Source organism: Sus scrofa, chromosome 13 (assembly GCF_054392235.1).
Source record: "Sus scrofa isolate SSC_HxYL_T2T_F1_AM1 chromosome 13, Sscrofa_HxYL_maternal_Yorkshire_Landrace_v2.0, whole genome shotgun sequence".
Taxonomy (NCBI): Eukaryota; Metazoa; Chordata; class Mammalia; order Artiodactyla; family Suidae; genus Sus; species Sus scrofa.
In genome coordinates this window covers 20,024,114-20,043,741 of record NC_139395.1, presented here as the reverse complement: position 1 = coordinate 20,043,741, position 19,628 = coordinate 20,024,114, and positions in this window count along the sequence as shown.

Sequence of the window (19,628 nt, the reverse complement as noted above, 5' to 3'; positions counted from 1 at the left end):
GCACTGGGGTTAGAAAATACAAGATATGTTCAGGGATCAGAAGACCATCCATCTACGGCCCATCAGTGGCCCCTAGAGCCTGGGAAAGAGCACATAAGGTGGACAGGAGGACGTTCAAAGCCACAGACTTGTTCCTAGCACAGATGTTAGAACCTGTCTTGTGACTCCCAATGAATGATTTCTTTAACAAATACCAATCTTCCCAAAACCAGAATTTAAATTTCTAGCAGTTTGCAGTATCGCCAAGGAAGCTGAAATGCAGTCTACACAGATTGCTGGGGAGAGGATCTTTATTCAACCCCCTGAAAGCCAACAGCCTACCTGTTCTGGGTGAATATTAAAGCCTTCTCAGCATGTGTTGATAATGAGGGCAGATGTTGCTGCCAATATTTTTAGACAGAATTCAGAGACCTGCTAAGAATTCTGAGCAGCTGAGCATTTACTCTCCATATAGGCTATTCGTCATCCCACAGACATATCTTTAAATGCCCTAGTATGAAGTTTGCTCATCCAGACCATGCAATTCCAGCATCAGCTGTTTGTGGACGGTTACTTAGTAATTGTGATTTCAAGAAGTGCAGTGGGGTCCATTTAGAGTGGACCAACCTATTTATAGACAGGAAGCCCAGAATTACTGTCATGCTTTGGGAAAATTATGGTTCTACTTATAACTTCTTACTTTCCATTACATTCAGCTAAAGGGAAATAACAACTGTTTTTAACTTGATTTTTTGATTGGCTGTACAGGAAGTCAGCTATTAGCATAAATTTGCATATGGTAGGTATTCTATGGCATATGCTAGGCGTTCTTTCAATCAATATTTGTTGAATGAATGAATGAACAAATGAATGAAATCAGCTGAACCATATTTTAAGTTGTATTTCAGAATGTGTGGCACACTGGTTAAAGCTGATACCTAGGACCATGTTATTATTGTGTGCAAAAAAGAAGCAAGATTTGTTCTAGGAGGTTGGTTTCCCAGGCAAGTGTCAGTTTAGAGACCTTGAGCTAGTCATTTGACCTCTCTTATTCCCTCTTTAGAAGAATGAAAGGTTTGAACTCACTGATAGCTTAATGTCCCTTCTGGCTCTAAAACCCCATGATACAAATTCTGGTTTGGCTGAGACCAGAAGACATTGAAATGGTACCTTGTCATGTCAGCCTGAAGTTGAACTCTTTTTATTTCATGTTGAAAAAAACATCGCAATCCACCTTACATTTCCTTATGAAAGTAATGTCTTCTTTAACAGTTTGCTGCCTGATGGAAATGTGTTTCTTCTGCACAACTGTTGCACCTGTACCTTTCTGATACTGGTCTTTTTCTCTCTAGCTGGGCATCCTGAGAGGCGGAAACTGCGCCATCGTCATCTTTGTGTCCATTAAGCACCTAACACCATGCTGCATGCAACAGAATCCCTTCTTTACAATCCCAGTGTAATCTGTTTAACAGTCATCCTGGAATAATGGTTCCACCCTAATTTGTGGGTTTAATAAAATGCAGCTGCTGCAGCAGCCTACCCATTTCATCTCTCCCTCCCTCCCTGTATTCTAGCCACAGGCTGCCTCTTGAGTCCTCAAAAATGCCAAGTTTGTTGAGGCTTCTAGGGCAATGACCTATGTGAAATGCCCCCCACCCCCCAGGTCCTCATTCAGGTGTCATTACCAAAGTCACCATCTTGCTGAGGAATTTCCTGACCATCCCCTTCCAGGTTACCCATTCAGCAAATATCCCCTCCTTCTTTAACATCCACTACCTGGAATGATGAGAGATTTCTGAACTTGTTTTATTTTCCTTTCCTAATAGAATATAAGCTCCGTGGAAGCACAGAGTTAAGTCTCTCTGGCATTTCCCTCTATTGCCGGCAGCTGGCACAGTGCCTGGCAGGAGGTAGGTGCTTGTTAAATATTTGTGGGATAAATTCAGTGCCCCCCCCCCACCTATCATCTGCTGCCTCTTTCCCCTAGGTCTCACCACTTTCTTCCCCTTTGCCTTTGGCCCTCCATGGTTACCAACCATCCCTCAGCCCTTCCATGAAATGTCATTTACTGTAACCTACTTTTTGCTACATTTAGCAGGATCAACCAGAAACTTCCTTGTATCCACCCCAGTTTATGCCTAAAAATAGGAATTGTAATCTGTAAACAAGTGAAGACTTTATTTTGTCAGGGAACAGAGAAAAAATTCTTTGAAACTTTAATGTGATGTTATTGCTAGACATTACATGATTAGAATAATGGGAATGGCGTTGACGGCGTACCGGAAACTTGCCAGTTTATGGGATAAAAGCGTGCTAATAAGAATTGTTAGAAGACTTCATTAGCACCGATCCTTTCTATATATAGAAGAAAGAAAAAATAAATAGCTCATCATCAGGAAAGGCAAATAAACTAATATTTAAAAAATAGCCATAATCTGATGACAGAAGAGAATGTTTTGTGTGTATTATCAGAATTAGCTTTCGGTACGATGAGAGCCCTCCCAGAACAGTTGGGAAAGCCCCGTTCCATAACTTGGAGGCAGACGAATAAGTACAAACAGTTTCAGGCACAATCCCGATCCAGGTGCAAACTTCTCTAGTGGCTGTGGTAGTCGTGGGACTGTCCCAGCTCTGCTGTGAGTCACAAAGGACTGAAATGTGTCTGTCCTGGGTTTAAGTTAGACTCCCGCCATGGGAGGTCATAGGAGGAAACTGGATTGGAAGGAGGGGAAAACACGGTGTGTTTCTTCTCCTGCTTCTCTGTGTGAGACTTTGTCTCTAGTAGTGACAGCCTGGCCTCTGGAGACAAGTTTGTCTTTTTCCTCTCTTGCCGGCAGCTCCCGGTCCTAGAGAGGAGGGCAGCTTCCTGCTGTTGTTATTTTCTGGGCTGTCTCACTGTGGCTTCTTTTCCCTTTTGTTCTTAGCTATCTTTCCAATTATTTCCTGATAAGAACTTTCCTCTTCTGGAAGGTCTGGTATGAGTTCTCTTGTTCTAAGTAGATCCTGATTTTTAAAATAGCTGGGGAGTCATCATTTTGGCACATTTGTAGTTCAATTTCTGAACCCATGGTCTTTAGAGAGGCTTTAAGAAAGAAAAAACTCATCTTCATCAACTTGGACCATCTTCCTCTCAGGCGCTCTACGCGGTGCTTAATCTTCATTGGAAAAAAAGTAATTGAAATTGAAGAAGGATGGAAAATTCATAATAATAATAATGAAAACATGATTTAAATATAATCATGGGAACTTTAGTTTTTAAAAGACCCATTTAAGTGTCTAATTAATAAAGGAACAAGGAAGGGCAATAGAAACACAAAGCCACTCACCCAGAGCACAAACAAAAACAGCTTTCTTGGAAACCAAGGATGTTTGCCTATTCACAGGACGTGGACAGCTCGAAACTCATTCAACAGATTTTTGAGAAAAAGTTAAATTCAGAGTCAAAAGACACTGAACAAAACATTTCTAGAGAATTATGTATCTGCACACAGTAGGTGGGGAAGATAAGCAAGCAAGGATTCAAAGGCTGGGCTAATGTTGCAAGTCAAGAGTCCCGCATGGTGTTGAAAAATCGGGCTGTGTGTTCTAAGAGAGGGCACACGCCACAGGGCCAGAGGGGAGGGACAAAATTGTTAGAACAGTGGACACAAATTAGGCAACACATAATTTCAAAAGTTCACTTTATCTGAAACGAATACCGTGAGACATGACCTGCCTCTTTTGTGAAGATACAATGGCTTGAGGAGTTTTGATATCACCTACTCAGATATGCTCTGATTTTCAGACCATGCTTTACAAAAGTCATGACCAATAAATATGTCTCAAATGCAAGGTCCTATGAAAAAGAGCCTAACCTGTAAACTTTGCTTTTCCCATTTATTCTGCTACATCTAGCCCTCCTCAGATGGCTATAGATCCCCCCTTCTTTCTCTGGCTTCTGCATGTGACGTGAAGACACTTTCTTTTTTATGACTGCCTTTCTCCTCTCATGGCCTGCTGTATTTTCATGGTCTAAAATCTTATTATCCCTAAGAACAGATCACAGATGAGGCACAAATACGTCCTGAAAAAAATGGGATTGGTAACCACCTAAACTGTTGCCTCTTCTGGGGAGAAGGTTAAAGGTATTATTCTAGCGCCAATGTTTATTTATTCTTTATGTGATATTAAGCATGTTCCTTAACTTCCATGTGTTTTAATTTATTTTATACTTAAAAGGAGGATAATGCTGATGGTACCATATGGCTTTGGTTTCTTAGTTGCAAATGACAGAATCCACATTGGCTATTTTAAGGTGAAATTGACCATTTTAAGGATATTAGGCTGTTCATAAAATCAGTGGGAGCAATGAATTTTTTTGGGGGGGGGGGATTTCTTTTTCTCTTTCAAACAGTGTTTATTCATTTTAAGTAAGAGTAAGTGTAGGTGATGAGAACCAGCTTGGTGACAGAGCATCTCTAGGTTGATGTGTGGTTCAGCACATGTTACATCTCGCCTGCTGGAAAGAGGATTTTTTGAGGTGAGGACAAGGCTGGAACCAGGCTGCCTGTACCCCCACCCAGGCACAGGACCCGGGCAACGTATGAACAGAAGTAGTTTTTACTTTTATACCCATAATACTATGGAAGTATTGAGTGCAAGAGTAGGCTCAATTGTAAAGTTTCAAAAGAGGAAGAATTGATAAATGAGGAAGATTCCATTGCAGCTGCCTCATGAGCCCACATTGACAGGAACTCTTCTGAATTCATCTCTGTCACCCATTTCTGCTTTCACTATGTCAGAAAAATGAACACCCCTCCTGGCCATGCAAATCCTCTGATCTCAGGTCCCTCAATTTCCAATGAGGTCTAACAGGGGGGACTCCATTAGGCTGAACTGATGACACATCTCCACCTTAGCTGCAAAGGAGTCTAGGGGAGGCAAATATTTGTGTACATCTCAGGAAGGTGGGACTCATATAGGGAATTATCAAAACAACAGGTTTCCACCACAGACATAGAAAACAAACTCAAGGTTACCAAAGGGGAGGGATAAATTAGGAGGTTGGGATTCACAGACACACACTGCTACATACAAAATAGACAAACAACAAGGACCTACTGTATAGCCCAAGGAACTATACTTAATATTTTGTAATAACCTATCAGGGAGAAGAATCTGAAAGAGTATATGTATCTGAATCTCTTTGCTTTACACAACATTGTAAACCAACTGTAATTCAATTTAAAAAAAGTTAATGACATGGGTGTCTGCTGCCAGTACCACCAGATATAACCAGAGCAGGGAACATTTGAGGTGATGCCCATAAAATTTTTAATACATATTCAACCTATGAAAAGAGAATGGATTTTATTAGTATTTATTTCAAGCTGGTTATAACTCGGATACTCTAACTTAGCGCCAACTCATGGTTTGACAGGGAAATTAGCTCAACCCCCAGGAGCTCTCATGTGACCTCACAAAGTTAAGAACAAGGCCTTCAGCTGTGACAAGGGAGACCACAAACCTAGTCATGGGGCCAAAGACTGGGAATGCAGGTGCAATGATTCAGTAGCTCTGGGTGAATAAACACAAGAGTATCCTGTGAAGCAGACATTTGATTAAACTGACATGAATTGGAAGATTTGATGGTTAAGAATCCCACAGCATCAGCTCTAGTGGCTGCATAAGTGCAGAGTGCAGGTTCAATCCCCAGCCCTGCACAGTGGTTTAAAAGATCTGGCATTGTCACGACTGTGGCATAAGTCGCACCTGCAGCTTGGGTTCAGTCCCTGGCCCGGGAACTTCCATATGCCGCTTGGCCTTTTGTGACTGTTTTTGTATGTTTGTTTATAGATGAAAGATATTTGTGATTGCTTATGCTTTGGTTGAATGGTACTTATGAAAAGAGGCTATTATTATTATTTTTTTTGTCTTTTTTGTTGTTGTTGTTATTGTTGTTGTTGTTATTTCTTGGGCCGCTCCCGCGGCATATGGAGGTTCCCAGGCTAGGGGTCTAATCGGAGCTGTAGCCACCGGCCCACGCCAGAGGCACAGCAACACAGGATCCGAGCCGCACCTGCAACCTACACCACAGCTCACGGCAACGCCGGATCGTTAACCCACTGAGCAAGGGCAGGGACCGAACCCGCAACCTCATGGTTCCTATTCGGATTCATTAACCACTGCGCCACGACGGGAACTCCAAGAGGCTATTATTTTTTAATGGCATTTGTTGAAATGTAAAACATAGACATTGTCACTAAAGAGACTTAGGACCTTTACCTTATCCTCTTTTCTCCTCCAAACTCTATTTAGACTCACATACCACGATGTAATACAGAAGATGTTATTTTTCCACCATTAGATAAAGCCCATAGTAATTTGCAGGAAAGCTTGGATGTGGCACAACCCTTTTCCTCAGCTCCTGGAGGATGTGCTTATATCCTGCTTCCTTTCAGCATATGAGGCGCCTTCAGTTTAAAATGCAGATGTTCTTGGTTACAGTTGCTATGTGAAATGTTATGAGAAGGAAATTACTGTCATAATTAATAATAGGTAAAGGCTTTTACCTTTGATGTGCTGCATTCTGCATGTGATTGAGTCTTTTTGATTGTATTTATTGTACATCTCTAACTTCCCATTGGTTTTCTGGCTGTTTGTGGGCTTAGCTTGATGTCTGTTTCTATTTAGTCGAGGCTATTAATGCCTTTCAGACTTATTTTCAACTGCTTTATAAACCCATATGGTTTAAGTTGAAAGGGAGATTTACACTATTACTCTCTTGGATATTAAACCCCACTTGTGTCCTTCTTTATTTTGCTATCCTTCAAATATGTTGTGATTTATAAAGAAGGTACATATAATTTTGCATTCACAGTAGCCAAAATAAGTACAAAGACAGTCCAGGGACTAGGCTCTCCCAAAGCCAAATATTTTGGTAAAATAAAAATCCCAAATATATGTAAAATTGTTACAACTTACAAAGCCTGTTCACATATACCAAGGAGAGCTTTTTTTTTTTTTTGTCTTTTTTTTTTTTTGTCTTTTTAGGGCCACACTCGTGGCATATGGAGGTTCCAAGGCTAGGGGTCAAATCTAAGCTGTTGCTGTTGGCCACAGCCACAGCCACAGTAACACCAGATCCGAGCTGTGTCTGTGACCATACCACAGCTCACGGCAATGCCGGATCCTTAACCCACTGAGCGAGGCCAGGGATCGAACCCGCAACCTCATGGTTCCTAGTCGCATTTGTTTCCATTGCACCAAGATGGGAACTCCCCAAGGAGGTATTTAATGTAACCAATGATCCAGTGGACCCTGCGTGTTTTACTTGTTCAGCATCTTTTCCTCTTTTCTTCTGGGAATAATGTCTGAATTTTGCTTTGAGAAATGCCTCCTCCCAAAACTGAAAATGATATTGGTGAGACTGTTAATCAAGGTAACATCTCCTGGTAAGTGGGTGGACCCATGGTTACAGAGATGTTGGTCTCCTTCCTCCAAAAATGTGAAGATTGAGCACAATTCCTTATAGACCAAAAATAGTTGCATATCATTCATTTGGACAAGATACCCCTAAACAAGGCTGCTTGCTAAGTTAGTCAGTGCTGTTCAGGTTCTAGTACCTTTCAGATCCTGAGTTTGAGTTTTTCCACCAATTCTAAGGGCTGACATACTTCTCTTCTCTTAGGATCTTTTAGGTGCAACCCTGATACAAAAATTGGATCATGGAGTGGGAGACAGTTCACAAAATTAAAAATGGTATAATATACGGAATTGGTAATTAAGGCACTGACGCACCAAGTTACTGCTTCTGGATACTTAGCATCATAGGCCCAGTGGGAACAAAAATCTAGGGTACATGTTTCAACTCCTCAGAACAACTTCAAAGGCATGAGGAATTCTGGGACTGGAGTGATGTTAGCATGGATTATCTTTAAGGGGAGACGATGTCAAATTAAGACAGGAACTCTTGCCTGAAGACCCTGCAAGAACTTCAGAGACAGTCCTGTCTGTGCTGAAAGAATCTCTTGCCTCATATAGATGAGGGCTAAGACCACCAAATTACAAAGCCTGAAATGAGAGTCACAAGATTGGTGAACTATAATGACAGTTGGAGTCACAGCCACACAAAGCCTGAATATGAGGGCCTGACTCCAGACAATAGGTATGGTGATATCTGGAGAGTGCCTGCCATACCCTGACACCACAACACCCCCTGAATAACTCCTATGAAGTACCCCCTATTTCCTCCATTGCCTGAAGAGGCAAAGAGGAGACTAACCATAGCTACCCCCCTCTATCCCACCCCTGTCCCCGTCCTGCACTTGTTACAGGCCAGTACTCAGAATCTGCCCCCCATGGAGTAGGGGGGCAATGCGCAGTCAGAGCAAAGAAAGGAGTTGCACAGCTTGCTAACATATGTCGTAAACATCTGTGCTATATTTGGGGGGGGGATTTATTTTGCAGGTAGGTCTGAAATCTGTGACATGAGAGTTCCCGTTGTGGCTCAGCGGGTCAAGAACCCGGATGGTATCCATGAGGATGAGAGTTTGATCCCTGGCCTCGCTCAGTAGGTTAAGTATCCAGCATTGGCTGCGACCTGTGTTGTAGGTCGTAGATGCGGCTTGGATCTGGCGTTACTGTGGCTGTGGCATAGGCTGGCAGATTCTGCTATGATTTGAGCCCTAGGTCCAGGAACTTCCATATGCCCCAGGTGCACCCTGCAACCCCCCCCCCCCAAAAAAAGATTCTGAATTCTGTGATATGAACGTGCCGGTAGAATGTATGCCCTCAATGTGTTTGCCCAGACAGATGGCTGTGGCTCTAAATGTCCTCTAAGTTGGTTAACGCAAACTTAGATCTAATGCTTTCCCTGATAAATTCTCTTGAAAGGCCAGAAATCCTATGACATGATGTAGAACAATGGTTCTTCAAGCATGGTTCCCAGACTAGCAGCCTCAGCATCATTTGGGAACTTGTCAGAAAGGCAGATTCTCAGACCCCAAGCCTGGACCTGCTAAATAAGAAACTCTAAAGGTGGAGCACCCACAAACTGTGTTCCAGCCAGCCCTCCAGGAGATGCTGTTACATGTCCAAGTGTAGATGCATGAATTTAAAAACAAGGAAGCTGAAATGCTGGCTTGCTTCTCTGAGAGAACTATGAGGCTTTCTAATGTAGAAAGGCCTTGAGCACAAAATCATAAAAAGAACTCTCTTGGCTCTTTTGTCTAGGATGGCAAGACCTAAGGAAAGGCTGATATTAGAAACTCCCCTTGACTTCAGTGGGCATGAGCTTATAGTGGCAGAGAGACCAAATGTCAACAGAATATAGGCATTAAGGCTGGTGCCACAATCAAAAAATTCTGAGGCCGCTCCAACCCACAGACACCTCCGGATGTGCTTAATTAAACATGGCTTGCAATCATTAAAATTAATAAGAAATCACCCTTAATTCTCTTTTATTTAATAAACAATTAAAATCACCCCAGGTCTGGTGTCTGGTGACTAGAAATCCAACTTGGCCATTACCCTAGAGATGCATGGCCCCCTCGCCAGATTTCAGACCTGAGCCAGTTACGGGCCCAGAGTGCCCAAGGGTGAAAGAAAGGTGGAACCCTTGGAAGACTAAGCCTGTTGCTAACTACTGATGTTTCCTACACACATTCCATGTAGCCCTTCCCGAAAGGGTTCTGCATACATGTACCAAGGTAGCTGTGCCCTGGGAAGAGGAAATATTTAGGGAGGGTTTCACTCAGTTCTGCCAGATGGCAGCTCCAGTAGGATCCTGAATATATCCAAGAGTTAATTCCCCAGATTTTTAGTACAAATTTGGAGTAGATATTGCTGGCAACCATCAGAATTCCTTCTTTAGGAGTTCCTGTTGTGGTTCAGCTGGTTAAGAACCAAACATAGTGTCTTTGAGGATCTGGGTTTGATCCCTGGCTTTGCTCAGTGGGTTAAGGATCTGGTGTTTCCAAAAGCTGTGGTGTAGGTCATAGATGCAGCTCAGATCTGGTGTGCCATGGCTGTAATATAGGCCACAGGTGCACCTCTGTTTCAACCCTTAGCCTGGGAATTTCCATATGCCACATGTGTGGCTGTAAAAAGCAAAAAAGATCTTTAGATCTTTGAGTAAGTCAGGGCTATTACAGAAAGGGACCCATTGAACTGGTGTCTCATCCACTCCATATCAAAGAAACACATCGAAAGCACGGCGCATCCTTGAAGGGTGTGTGGCACTTAGAGCCATCCTCTGCTGTAACAAACACTCTTGATGAATTTGCACCAGTCTCTAAAACTAAGGATGGGCTTAGAGCTTTGATGATGAATGATGTCCCTCTCCAGGTCTCTTGGCATGGCACAGTGATCAGGAGCATGGATGCCAGCACCCGACTACCTGGGTTTGATCCCAGTTCTCTCACATGTGAGTCCTGTGACCGTGGGTATCATTAAGTCCATGTGTCCAAATTTCCCCCTGTATAAAATGGAAATAGTAGTAATAATTCCTAATGTATGGAACTACTAGGACTGAATGAGTCAGTATTTACAAAGCACTTAGAACAGAATATAGCACATACCAAACACTTTGTAAGTTGCTCTGTAAAATCAGAGGAATTCAGAGCTATGGCTTAGTTTGCTTTTATTTATTCATGATTGATGGCTGCATTTGTCCTATAGGTTGTTGTGTCTAGAGTTTAAGTGGTTCAGATCAACTGCATTTGATTTGCTCATCTAGGCCATGGAGAGTCCTTTCAGAGCATCTGTGTTAGTTTCCTAGGGCTGCTTTAACAAAGCACCACTGACTGGATGCCATGAAATGACAAGAATGTATTTTCCCGTAGTTCTGGAGACTAGAAGTCCAAAATCAGGGTGTCAGTCAGGCCACACTCCCTCTGCCACTTATAGGGAATCTTTCCTTGCTTCTTCCTCACTGCTGGTGGTTTGCCAGCAACATTTGGTGTTTCTCATTTTATAGATGCATCACCCCAATCCTCCATCTTCATGTGGCCTTCTCCCTGTATCCCTGTGTCTCTTCTCCTCTTGTAAGCACATCTGCCATATTCAATTAGGGGCCCCCATACTCCCCTCATGACCATACTTCTCCTGATGACCTCATCTTAACCTTACTAATTCTATGTACAGTGACCCTATTTCCAAATAAAGGCAAATTTTGAGGTGTTAGGAGTTAGGGCTTCAAAATACCTTTTTGGGGGAGATACAATTCAACCCATAAAAATACTTTTTTTTGCTGGGGGGGGGGCTCTGCCCTTGGCGTGTGGAATTTCCCAGGCCAGGGATCAAACCTGCACCATAGCAGTGACCTGAGATGCTACAGTGACTATGCCAGATCCTTAACCTGATGCATCACAAGGGAACTCCCATAATAGTATCTTAAAATGGATTGTAATGCCTGTGAATAAGCATCTGCTTTTGATTTTGCTGCAGGTGCCAGCAGTCCATATTGCCTCATTTCCTACCTAACCTGCTTTATTAATTCATATGACCCACTTTCTCTTTGCTCTAGATCATGAGTATTAACTGACATTTGGATCAGAAAAATAGAAAGAACTTTATTAAACGTGTCATATTCAAAACTGGATCATATTTCACATACGAACTGGAAATACTCACGTGTCTATACTTGAGTGCTGTATATGTATAGAATACCAGATTTTAAATTTTTTCTTTTTAAGAGCTCAGGCTTTGGAGTCAGATGGATTTGGGGCCAGAGTGCAGCTCCAGTATTCACAAAAATAAGTCTAAACTAAGCTTATTTTATCACTTATGAAATAGAAAAATTAATATCCATCACATAGAATTGATCTGATTATTAAATAGAACCATGTAAAAAGCGATGTATTTAGTATGGTTGCTGGCACATAGTAGGCTCTCGAAAAATGGTAGCATAGCAGCAGAGGTACCGATACTAGTAGTAGCAGTAATAATGGTAGTTATTCCTAGACAGGTATTAACATCAAAATTGGCAGAGTTTTACTTTAGCTGTGCATTCTGGTTTTTAATTATATTTGTTGCTATGTATTCTTATTCATTTTTTAACTGATTATATGTTTAATTTAGCAGCTTTTTCGAAGAAAGCAAGGCCTTAATACTTATCTGTACTTGTTCCACAGGGTCTTGCCTGTTCTTGACACAGATTGACCCTGTCTGTGCCTGATGACATTAGTACATCACTTGAAAATTAATTCCATATATTTTTTATATTCAGCTACATCTTCTGCATGCTCTTAGCATTCAGATTTCATGTATCCTTGGTCTATGTTTGCATTATTTGTTCACCCCTGGAGAAGAAAGCCAAAGAAAGATTAATTCATAAAAAATGAATGGTTGTTGAAACTCTTCAAAGCCTTGATTTACTGCATAATTAGTAGACAACACTAGAAAACAGAATAACTTTCTGCCTGTGAATTAAGTAAATTGATTAATTCATTAATTACATATGATAACTCCATAGATAGCATAATTGTATCACTGGTTAACAAAACACAGCAAAAGAATCAAGCATGTTTTCAACATGGTCAAAAATTTAATTTACAATATTGGGTTCCTTTCTTAGAATCCTAATTAAAAATCCCAGAAAAGCCATATATAGTCCAATCACATTTCTGGAAGTAGGGTTGTATTACTTACAAAGAATGCCACAACAAGGAAAAATCCTTTCTTCTCCTAGAATTTCATCCCAACCATAAAACATTAATTCATTCATTTATCATCAGCTTAATAGCATAAGTACTATCTCTGTCTCAGGGACTTTTGTAAGCATTGGGAATACACCCATGAACAAATTAAACAAAGATCCCTGCCATCATGGAACATGCATTTGAGAATTATTCTGCCCATTGTGGTAGCCACTAGCCACATGTGGCTATTGAAAATTATTATTTTTTTTAAATTTGCTAGAGTAGATTTACAATGTTCTGTCAGTTTCTGCTGTACAGCAAAGTGACCCAGTTATACATTTACATACATTCTTTTTCTCGCATTATCCTCCATCATGTTTCATCATAGGTGATTAGATATAGTTCCCTGTGCTATACAGCAGGATCTCATTGCTTATCCAAGAATTCAGTTCCTCCATCCCAGTAGTCAAATTTCAAGTAACCAACAAACACATGTGGCTAGTTGTTACTGTATGAGACAGCACAGAAAAACATTTTCAACATTGGCAGAAAGTTTTTTCAGACAAAGCTAATCTAGAAGTTAGAGACAGAATGAATGGCTAAATAATTAAATAAGGAAGACATTTTTAGACCATGATAAAAAACTCTGAAGGGAATAAACAGGAGGATGTGATACAGACCATTTGGAGAGTAGGATGGCCACTTTCTATAAGGCGATTGGGATAGACATTTCTGACGAGTGTGCACTTCCGCCAAAACTTAAAGAATTCAACTCTGTGAAAAGCTGTCAAAGTGGAGGGATGTGCACGTGCAAAGGCTCTAGGGCATGAAAGAAGCAGATTCTTGAGGACAAGAAAAGATGTGGCTGAGGGATTATAGGATTGTGAAAGGCAGAGTAAGGAACACAGATGAAGCAGGGGAGGAAGACAAGACAAAGAACAGGGTCTTATGCTAACTTGTATGGGAAGTCACTCAAAGGATTTAAAGGAAATGACACATCTGATTAATGTTTTAAAATACAGACTTCTGTTTGAGGAACAGATTGGGTAGGGGCAAGACTGATGGTTAGATCTGTTCAAAGGTAAGACCTTAAGGTAAATGGCACTAGAATTGCAGCAATGTGTTGGAAATTAAGATGGAACTGAAATGTAATTTGGAGGAGAAATGACTGGAATGTTGATGGATTAGACATTGGGAGTGAGGAAAAAGGAAGCATCAAAGACGACTCCTGAATTTCTGCATGAGGCAGCTGAAGGGGGATAATAGTACCATCTACTGAGACTGGAACGATTACCAAAAGGCAAATTCGAGGTAAATTAACATGATTTTTCATTTGGTTGTGCGAAGTTTAGAAAGCAAGTTAACATCTCAATCAGAATGTTGAAGAGTAGATGGTTGGATAGATAAATCTGGAGCCTGTAGAAAAATTAAGATTAGATGTATGATTTTAAAATTATCATCGAATGTGTGCTATTCAAATCCGTAAGACTAGACAAAGTCATCAATAATGAGTGGAGACAGAGAGGAAAGAAAAGCGGACCAAAGACCAACCCTGGAACATTCCAACATTTAATAGTAGGGTAGAGGGAGAGGATCCAGGAGGAGGCACAGAGAAGAAGCAGTCAAGGAGTCAGGAGGAAGACCAGGAGGATATGAAGTATGGGTATATCTACTGGAAGCCTTTGGAGACCTTGCCAAGAATTTCACTTAAGTTATGGGCACATAAGTCAGAATGGAATCCATTGAAACGTGAGTGAGAAGTGCGGAAATGGAGGTCATTGCGTGTGGAATCTCCTCAGAAATGGGGCAGACCTTCAGTGGGACTTGCTTACAAAAGAGGACCTTGTTTAGAATGGGAGAGAGTGGAGCAGGCTGGCATGGTTATGACCCTGATGCAAAAACTACAGAAAAAAATGATGGAAGACCTTGAGAAAGCAACACAAAAGGGACATGGAGCATAAATGAGAGGAATTGTTTTCTATTGTACTAGGAGGAAAAGCAGAAAATGTGGGTCCAGATGCAAATAGATTTGTAGCTCAAGAGGCTATCTTTGAAGATGAAAGAGTTCTAGCACTATCGCTTGTGGCTTCACAACTTCACAAATTAAAAAAAAAATTCTGAAAGCCACAGTCGTAAGAGGCAATGGAGTAAAAAAGTCTATTTTTTCATCACCTTGGCTCTGAAAAGAAAATACTTTTGAGTCCTCTGAAATTATTAGCTGAAGATAGCACAGAACAGGACTTTAGAGTTAGACCTGGTAGCAAATCCTGACTCCATCTGTTATGAGTTTTTTTGACTTTGAGCAAGTTATTTAAAGTCAGTCTCACCTTCTTCATCTGTAAAATGGCACTTACCACATACATAACCCATTAAGGTTCTGGATAATATATACACAGCAGATACACATATGAAGAACTATTGAAGAGACGAGCAACAAAAGCACAAAAGCAGCGATCAGAGATTGCAAACAGAGGCTGAAGAACAAGAGGGGAACAGTATCATGACTGTCAAGGAAGGAGAGGCTTGTGAGACCAGGAAATGGATCATAGAATCACACAGTCCCAGAAAGACGAAGAGGAGTCAAGCTGAGAGAAGGTGCTAGATTTGCTCACGAAAATTTCTGTGAAATTATAGGCACTCAAATTAGAACGCTATGGGCTTTGAATGTAAGTGAGAAGTGAGTAAGCAAAGGCAGATACTATTGAACACTTCTTCAACATTTAGGTGGTTAAGTAAAGACAATTCAGTACAGATAATACAAGAGCAGAGGTGGAATAAGAGAAGCCCCTCTCTCAGTGTGAAGGCCATGGAGTTATGCCGTAGGCAGATGGGAAGGAATTAGGCCAAGGGAGAGAAGATGCAAGGGAGAATAAACATGCAAATGGGAGCAAAGTACCCCAAAGGCTACAATGGAGCTGGAATTTGGAAGAACAGATACATTTCTGTTCTCATAGCTAAAGGGGCCAGGTGTGGGGGTGGTATGACCTCGAAGAAGAAAAGAAGCTGAACAGTGAGTGCCAAATACAAATTGGAGTTAGAAAATCTGAGAAACCAAGAAATGGAAAGTGCATGTTTCAAGCATCAGACTTGATAGGCTGAGATGTCTTCAAAATCAGGTTATTCCAGTCCAGAAGAAGAATTTCCCCAACAGCTTGATGAGCACCCCCTTCCTTGACCTCCAAGAAACATAAATGTCAACCTATTGTCCTTTGGTTATTCTTCTTCTACAATCTATTCTCAAGCAGGATTTAGTACACCAGATCAGGTCTCTTTCCTAAATGGTGATTTAGTTTCTGATCCATTATTTGAGATGTTTCCTAGGTCACTCTGTCACTTTGATTGAGATTTCTTTATGTACTCCCAAACCCTTGAGTCACAAACTTGTAGATGTCACTACAGTTGACTGATCAAATCTACTGTGTGTGGAATGGATTCATTTAACTCTTAGTAGAAAATTTTGGGGTGCTACTTCTACGAAGACTACTAACAGGATATAGCTAAAAATCGATCAACTCCTAGATTGATGTAACAGGTGCTCACATTGGAATGAACCGTTCATTAGAGCCTCTTATCAGTCTCTCACTCTCTCCACACCCCCCTTCTCTCTCCCCCCCTCTCATTGTCTGCACCCTACCAAAGACTGGAGCTATACAATTGAAATTGTCTTAAGTTACCTCCATCACAGCCTCCAAACCTGAATGCCACTTCATTAATTAGCTGGCATTCCCCAAACTTCCAGGTTGTAAAAGGAGTCTATTTCTTTTTTTGTCTTTTTGCCATTTCTTGGGCCGCTCCCAAAGCATATGGAGGTTCCCAGGCTAGGGGGTGAATCGGAGCTGTAGCCACTGGCCTACACCAGAGCCACAGCAACGCAGGATCCGAGCCGCACCTGCAACCTACACCACAGCTCACAGCAACGCCAGATCCTTAACCCACTGAGCAAGGGCAGGGACCGAACCCGCAACCTCATGGCTCCTAGTCGGATTCGTTAACCACTGAGCCACGACGGGAACTCCGGAGTCTATTTTCTAAAATATCTGGCTGTGGTGTCTAATAAACAATGCAAGAGTGAACTAAAAAACGGACTAATTTAATAAGCAATTCTTTCCCCCTACACAGTTTAAATTTATGTAATCCACTGGGTCTAATATTTCATATACTTTTAATTTTTCTCATTTGTTTACACTATACAATTCTGTACTTCAGCTTTCTCCATTCACCAAAATACTGATGGGCCTACAAAGGGTTCAAAACAGCAAATATTCCACTGGTGACCATTATGAGAATGTAAAGGAAGTGAGTGGTAGATAGAGGTGCTGTATTTTTCTTGTTAATTAAAAACTTAATATTCTAATAAATGTATGCAATGACAAGATTTCAACAAACTCTTTAAAGCCATTATGAGCAGATAAAATATTCTCCCAAAGTATAAATATTAGCATCATTAACAAGGCACTTTATCAAGTGCACATTTATCTCTACCTTGGAAACATCACAACCAAAAGGAGACAAATGCCCTTGGGTGTTGTGGTAAGAAAACCAGTAGTAGTTTTAGAGCCACATAAAGTCTTCTTGTGGCTTCACAACTAAAGCAAAAACCAAACAAGAACATTCTAGAAGCCACAGTTATAAGATGCAATAGAGTAAATGAGTCTATTTTTCATCACCTTGGGCTCTGAGAAGAAAACATTGCAGGGCTATCTTGATAAGGAAAGAGCTCAGATATTAAAATGCATTAACTTTACTTAATTGATTTAAACAGATCCAGAGCTTTCGAAATGCACATGATGTTATTTCTGCATTAGTGGACAAAATAGATCTGCTTTAGATTGCAAAGCTCCATATCAGTATCTCTTGTCTGGTAGGGAGAGAAAGGCCTCTCCATTTCTTAGTCTCTTAAAAAAACACAACAAAACAACACAGGAAACCATGTTTTTTGGCTCCCCCTAAATAATTTCTTTCTGTACCCCTTCCTCAGAATGTCTTTGGGTAACATCCATGCATTGTTTTCCTATAGCTCAGAAGGCTGTACTCACAGAACAGTAACAATGGATAACACTAATCGAGTTTTAACTCTGTTCTAAGCACTGTGCTGCATTATGTTACTTTTTTAATCCTCAAATGAGGTAGATCTTATCATTTGTTATTTCCATTTCTATACATGAGGAAACTGAGGCCCTGAGAGTATGGGTAATTTACGCGGACAGCAAGCAGGTAAGAAGGGCTATGGAGTCAGTAAAGGGGTTCTGGTGCCCTGGCTCTTTACCAAAATTTTGTGATGTTATCTCTCAAGGGCGGGGGAGGGTGGTGGTAGTTAAATCAAAGGCCAAGGTCAAAGCTTCTTCTGAAGTTCCCTCATGGCTCAGCAGGTTAAGGATCTGGCCTTGTCACTGCTGTGGCTCTAGTTACAGCTGTGATGTGAGTTTGATCCCTGGTCTGAGAACTTCTCTATTCCTTTGGTGCGGCCAGATAAAAAAATGTTTCCTCTGTAGACCATAAAAATAAAACTCGTGATGGAAAAGAATATGAAAAAGAATATAAATAGATAGACATACAGATGGATAGATATATACACATCTGTATGTATAGATATATACATATTTATCTGAATCGCTTGCCTGTATACATGAAACATTGTAAGTCAACTATACCGAAGTTTAAAAAAATCATGCCGCGTGGAGTTCCTGTCATGGTTCAGTGGAAACTAATCAGACTAGGAACCATGAAGTTGTGGGTTCGATCCCTGACCTCGCTCAGTGGGTTAAGGATCCAGCGTTGCCCTGAGCTGTGGTGTAGATCACAGACGCGGCTCGGATCCCATGTTGCTGTGACTGTGGCGTAAGCCAGCAGCAGTAACTCTGATTTGACTCCTGACCTGGGAACCTCCATATGCTGCCAGTACAGTCCTAAAAAGCAAAAAATAAAAATTAAAATAAAAAAATTAAAATATTAAATAAAAAAATTTAAAAATCATGCTTCAGAAACAAAGAGAATAACAGAGAGGAAGAAATTAATCAAAGAAACCATATCAGTTGGAGATTGGTATAAAGGTTTTATTTTTATGGTCTATGGAGGAAATTTTTTCCCCTGAGGGAAATATTGAATACAATTCCCTGTGCTATAGAGTAGGTCCTTGTTGTTTATCTATTTTATATACAGTAATACAGTAGCATGTATCTGGTAATACCAAAGGGGAAAGGGACTGGGAGAGGGATAAATTAGGAATTCGGGATTGACATATGCACATGATTTTCAAAAGTCAGAGGTGAATCACTGAAGGGCAGAACTAACTGGAAAGGCTCACCAGACACCACATCTAAGAGAAGTGTAAGTAAAGTTCCCATTTCAACGAACTCCTTTTAAACATAAAATGTTTCAGGATTTGGTCAGAAACCAGTAGCAATCTCCTGTTCTGATATGAGAAGAATGGGAAAACTGGGAGGGGGGGTAGTTCTCTGGCAGGTGAATTAAATGATGAAACCTCCTTTTCATCTCTCTGTTCACATAAAATATTTTCTCCCCAAGTCCCTGCTGCTAGGAGTCTTGCTTTTAACCCTGGGTTCACTAAACACCAGTCAGGGCCGTAAAAAGAATGCTCGAAACATATGCTGATTCTCAGGAAGGTACTGTCCAAGACGATGAAGAAATATGCTGCCACCACCCCCCCTTTCAATGCACTGCTCCACATGCAAGAAGCAGTAGATGAACCAACCCACGTTAGCACACAGTGGGAAAGCCAAAACTCTATGTCTTTAATAATCCTGCACGAATGCTATTGAATGGACTGCTTTAAGTGCTCTGTTTATTTTAGGGAAATATTTCCAAAGGAAGCCTTCCTATGTGGGGCTATGAAAAGCCTTTTATAAAAGGATATTAATTATATGCTGAAAGTGAAAAGTATCATTGAGCCAGAGGACTGCTAGATAAAATACCAATGTACCATCTCACAGATCTACTAATTTAGGCTAGTCCTGATCCTAGATTTCCAGCTGAGAACTGGAATTATTTAGCAATTATTTAGCTGAGCAT